This window comes from Lissotriton helveticus, chromosome 3_1 (assembly GCF_964261635.1).
Source record: "Lissotriton helveticus chromosome 3_1, aLisHel1.1, whole genome shotgun sequence".
Lineage (NCBI taxonomy): Eukaryota > Metazoa > Chordata > Amphibia > Caudata > Salamandridae > Lissotriton > Lissotriton helveticus.
This window is the reverse complement of record NC_136061.1, coordinates 503,747,931-503,753,698: the sequence shown is the minus strand read 5'-3', so window position 1 is coordinate 503,753,698 and position 5,768 is coordinate 503,747,931. Positions and strand designations below refer to the sequence as shown.

The 5,768-nt window shown below is 51.6% G+C and overlaps 1 pseudogene; it reads left to right on the top strand.

The window, feature by feature from the left end:
• The first annotated feature begins 2,424 nt into the window (after window positions 1-2,424).
• LOC144825615 (28S ribosomal RNA) lies at window positions 2,425-3,308 on the top strand (annotated as a pseudogene).
• The last annotated feature ends 2,460 nt before the right edge of the window (window positions 3,309-5,768 follow it).

Here is a 5,768-nt window from a genome sequence, read left to right as displayed (position 1 = left end):
GGCAGCCTTGGGGGAGGGCGAAGGCCCCTAGCTTGGTGGCCAGAGGATTTCCAATTTTGGATTAGCATTATTGCCCAGAATTATTAGTTCTGTTTTATCTCTGTTTAACTTGAGCTTGCAATTTGCCATCCATGATCCAATTTTTTCGAGACAGGGGACAAGTTGGTGATGATCAGAGTTTAGCGAATCCGAGATTGCAAACACCAGTTGCGTGTCATCGGCATATGACCCGATTGAGATGCTGAATTCCTGTACTAACTGAGCCAATGGGCTGAGATAGACGTTAAATAACGTCGGGATCAGGGAGGAGCCCTGTGGTACTCCCCAGGGGGCTTCAAGGGGGTCAGACTGGAAACCTGCCTCCACACATTGGAAATGCTTATTGCTTAAAAATGATGCTACTCATTTCTTTGCCTTTCCTACTATTCCAACATTTTCCAGCCTCTGATTCAGCACTGTGTGGTCTACCGTATCAAAAGCGGCACTTAAATCAAAGAGTACCACAGCAGTTGTTTTACCTTGGTCCAAAATAGACTTCAGTTTTTCGGTGACCACCAGCAGTGCCAATTCAGTGCTGTGTTTGGGCTGAACCCCATCTGGGACTGGTGGATGACATTGTTGTTTTCCAGAAAGAATGAAATAGCAGTGTTAACCTGCCTTTCTGGGATTTTTCCCACTATCGGCAGTAATGATATTGGACGATAGTTAGATAGATCAGCGGGGTCCAAATCTGTTTTTTTCAACAGGGACTTCATGGATGCGTATTTCCAATCTCTTGGAACTACACCTTTTTCAAGGGAGAGATTTATTACATTGCATAGTTGGATAAGCATTGAGCTTCCTCCTTGTGCAAGAATATGCGGGGGGCTGGATTCCTTTGGTGAGCCTGATTTAATGTCTTGGAGTAATCCGGAAATGAGATCTATATTGACCGGTGGAATGGATCTGAGAACAGGGTGGGTCAATAGTTCTGGTTCCCTTTGTTCCCATTGTAATTTTCTTTGGATCAATCCTCCTGATGTTATCATTGGATTGGGGAGGAGGGAGTTGTAGACATTTTCTACTTTACTTTTAAAAAACATGGCCAGTCCATTGCACCTTTCTTTGGAGTAGTGTGGTCTAATAGCTCCCTCTATTACCGTTGTGAGTCCCTTCACAATTTTAAAAAGCTCCTTAGAATAGTTAGAGGCCTTGGCAATTTTTTTTTCGAAGAAAGCCGCCTGCGCTAACCTAATGCTCTTATGGTAGAGCTGTATTGCCACTTTATAGGCTCTTTTCAGTTCTGGATCATATGACTTCCTTCAGTCTCTTACAAGCCTTTTACATCTTTTTTTTTAGCGACCAGCGCGGGTGAGAACCAAGATGATCTATTCAAGTTTTTGTTTGATAGGGGTCCTGTTTCCTAAATTTTTTATCTATAGAGGTATTTACCCATTCCTGCCAATTCCTATAAGCAACTTCTGGATCTTTAGTGTCCGGGGGCACTAAGGACTCCAAATTGCTAACCCAGGTTTCCTATCAGGTTTCCTATCAGGATCTGTCACAGAAAATCAAAGATCTCAACAAAACTGTAACATTTTTATTGCTTTATTGTTGGATGTCGTGGTATTTGGCCTCAATGTAATGATGTTGCTCTGGCTGATCTAGGTCTGTAAATGTCACTCCCGTTCAAGAAAAATGTTTACCTGACTACTTTAATAGACACTCTTAAAATGTGCCAAGTATTCATGGACAATTAAATATCAAGCTTATGCTGAGATGTACACTTTCTTGCAGCACACATGTAACCCTTATGAAGCATATTGTTTTAAATTGCTGATACAGTTACATAATAGTTTATAGTTGACACAAGATTTAGTATAAATGTGAATTTAATAGATGTGAATTTTCTAGAACTTTATAGATGTGCATTTTCTACTTAGATGTGCAATTTATAGATGTGTATTTTTTATAAATGTGTACTTATAACAATTTAGATACAAATGTGTACATCATGAATATTGTGATGTCTTGAATGATGAACAGTTCTCAAATAATTACATACACATAATCACCACACACCACACATTGATTATTGATGTCCTGCTAATCATATTTTAATTTCTCAGGACTGTTCATAGACAATTTTACATTATTGGAACAGTACTGCAGGGTGCACTATCTCTGGCCTATACGTGATCCAAGTTCCAGTGAGGACAGCGTTCAGTGTGGCTGTACTCCGGAGCGAACAAATGTTGTATTGTTGGAAGCAAAACCGATTTGACGCTGATGAGCAGCATAATAACCAAAAATGAGCCACCGTGAGGTGGTACAGATAGCCAAACGCCTCTTCATCTAATTAGTGACATGCATGAATGGATGAACAAGATTCCCACTGTCCCTACCTACTATCTAGTGAAACCACAGCCAAGGACACAGGCTTGGCAGAATCAGCCCTGTGGGGCTTTGCTTCTGGCTCCAAGCAACCGGCGCCCGCCAGGCGCGACGCACCCCGGGGAAAGTGGCAGGTGGGGAGTTTGACTGGGGCGGTACACCTGTCAAACGGAGGTGTCCTAAGGCGAGCTCAAGGAGGACAGAAACCTCACACGGAGCAGAAGGGCAAAAGCTCGCTTGATCTCGATTTTCAATATGAATAGAGACCATTGAAAGCGGGGCCTCACGATCCTTCTGACTTTTTGGGTTTCAAGGAGGAGGTGTCAAATAAGTTACCACAGGGATAACTGGCTTGTGGTGGCCAAGCATTCATAGCGACATCACTTTTTGATCCTTCGATGTCAGCTCTTCCTATCATTGTGAAGCAGATTCCACCAAGCGTTGGATTGTTCACCCACTAATAGGGAATGTGAGCTGGATTTAGACTGTCGTGATACAGGTTAGTTTTACCCTCCTGAGGATGTGTTGTTGCAATAGTAATCCTGCTCAGTACAAGAGGAATTGCAGGTTCAGACATTTAGTGTATGTGCCTTGCTGAGGAGCGAATGGAGCGAATCTACCATCTGTGGAAATATGACTGAACGCCTCTATGTCAGAATCCCCCCTAAACCGTAATGATACCGCAGTGCAGTGGAGCCATGGTTGGCCTGGGATAGCCGGCCTCTCTCAGGGGGCAGGTGCATAGAGACGCTCGCTTGGGGAGCGGAGCGTGGACAGAAGGGAGCCGCTACAATCGCCTTTAGTGCACTGAATGTTCGTGGGCCACCCGGTGCTAAATCATTCATAGACAACCTGATTCTGGGTCAGGGTTTTATAAGTAGAAAAGCAGCTACCTCGCTGTGATCTATTGAAAGTCATTCTCTGAGCCAAGCTTTTGTCTTTCCATGTGTGGGTGCCCACGGACACCCTCCTCCACCACACCCTGGATGGCAGGAGGGACGCAGAAGGGGTGATGCGGGCCTGTGGGTGGCTGCCTCCACCACATGCCCTGTGGCACGGGGGCCTCCCCCTCATGTCCCTGTCCCACCGAGGTGCAGGGATGGGGACCACCATCCCTTGCGAGTCAGCAGGGTGACTAGATGTCCTGGGCCGGCCGAGGCCCCCTACCCACTACTCCCGGAGAACATCCTTTATTACCCCGCGCTACCATTACAACACGGGGATTACAACGAAAGTCGTTACAACGACTTTCGCTGGAGGGCGCTGTTGGATAGTGAATAGTTTAATTTTCTATCAAACACCTTCCCTACTATCCATGGGGACTGGAGTTGGAATAGAAAATTAAACTATTCCACTATCCAGCGCCCCCCAACGCAAGTCGTTGTAACGACTTGCATTGTAATCCCCGCGTTGTAATGGCATGCGGGGTAAAAGCATGCGTTGTACTGACATACAACCCTCCTCCCATGCAAGTCGAGCAGGAAAGTGAGCAACCCTGGGGAAGGAGCCTCCCGAGCAGCAGCCTCGGAGCGCATAGCCACCCTTGCCATCGCTGCAACGGCAACTGGATCTGGCTGTCTCTGGGCACTGTATCATCCTGGGCCATCTGGTCACCTGGCTGTGCGACCAGATGCCCCTGCAGGCTGAGTGGCCAGATGGCCCTGCGTGCCATGAGACCAGATGGCCCTGTGGGCCAGGCGACCACATGCCCCTTTGGGCCAGGGGACCAGATGGCCCTGCGGGCTGTGTTACCAGATGGCCGAGCCCCCACTATGTGGGGGCTTAATAGTCTGGGAAAATGGGCTCCCTGGGCAGGAAGGCGGGGAGAGGACATGGCCTGGGCTTAACCTTCCTTGGTTCCTGTCCCCTGCTCTGGGAAGGTGGAAGGCACACCTTCTTGAGTCAGCACCCTGATGCCCAAGGTTCTGGGTATGGGGGGTGACAGTCAGTTGCCAGGGCAGGACGGCTGCAGAGCGGGGAGAACTACCTTGCTCCCCTCTGTCTCAGGGGCGAAGAGCGGGAGGAGGTCAGCCCTGCATTATAGGGGGGCTGAGCCAGAGCTAGAGCCCCTGGAGTGCTTGGAGAAGCACTGAGCAGGGGACGCCTTGGCCCGGTCTGGGATGGCAGCAGTTTGCGGATGTCCTATGCCGCCGAGGGGGGTCCACATGGGCATGGGGAGTCTCTCCCTGGCTACAGTTCAGAAACTGGGTGTGGGGGCTCCCTGTCCTGCAAGCCAGCCAAGGGTCTAGGCGCTTGGAAAAGGTGTCCACCGGGGCCCAGGGAGGCTCTCCCCAGCCTGCAAGGGTTCAGAGGCTGGGACCGGGCCTGGGGCTTGAGCTCCGTCCGGCGGGCCCCGTGATGCAGGAGACCCCTATCCTGCAATCCAGCCGAGGGAGGTTCCGGGCACTGGGGACGTGAATCCATCAGGCCCAGGGAGGCTCTCCCTGGCCTGGCTAGGGTTCAGAAGCTGGGACCGGGTTTAAGCTCTATCTGGCGAGCCTGGTGTGTAGGAGCCCCACATCCTGCAAGCCAGCCGAGTGTTCGGGCACTGGGGACGGGTGTCCACTGAGGTCCATGGAGGATTTCCTGGCCTGGCTAGGGTTTGGAAAATGGGACCGGTCTTGGGTCTTGTGCTCCGTCCGGCAGGCCCTGGGGTGCTGGAGCCCCCCGTCCTGCAAGACAGCAGAGGGTCTAGGCGCTTGGAAAAGGTGTCTACCGGGGCCCAGGGAGGCTCTCCCCAGCCTGCAAGGGTTCAGAGGCTGGGACCGGGCCTGGGGCTTGAGCTCCGTCCGGCGGGCCCCGTGATGCAGGAGACCCCTATCCTGCAATCCAGCCGAGGGAGGTTCCGGGCACTGGGGACGTGAATCCATCAGGCCCAGGGAGGCTCTCCCTGGCCTGGCTAGGGTTCAGAAGCTGGGACCGGGTTTAAGCTCTGTCTGGCGAGCCTGGTGTGTAGGAGCCCCACATCCTGCAAGCCAGCCGAGTGTTCGGGCACTGGGGACGGGTGTCCACTGAGGTCCATGGAGGATTTCCTGGCCTGGCTAGGGTTTGGAAAATGGGACCGGTCTTGGGTCTTGAGCTCTGTCCGGCAGGCCCTGGGGTGCTGGAGCCCCCCGTCCTGCAAGCCAGCAGAGGGTCTAGGCGCTTGGAAAAGGTGTCCACCGGGGCCCAGGGAGGCTCTCCCCAGCCTGCAAGGGTTCAGAGGCTGGGACCGGGCCTGGGGCTTGAGCTCCGTCCGGCGGGCCCCGTGATGCAGGAGACCCCTATCCTGCAATCCAGCCGAGGGAGGTTCCGGGCACTGGGGACGTGAATCCATCAGGCCCAGGGAGGCTCTCCCTGGCCTGGCTAGGGATATATGACGGTACAACGCGTACCGTCACAACGCATACCTTTAC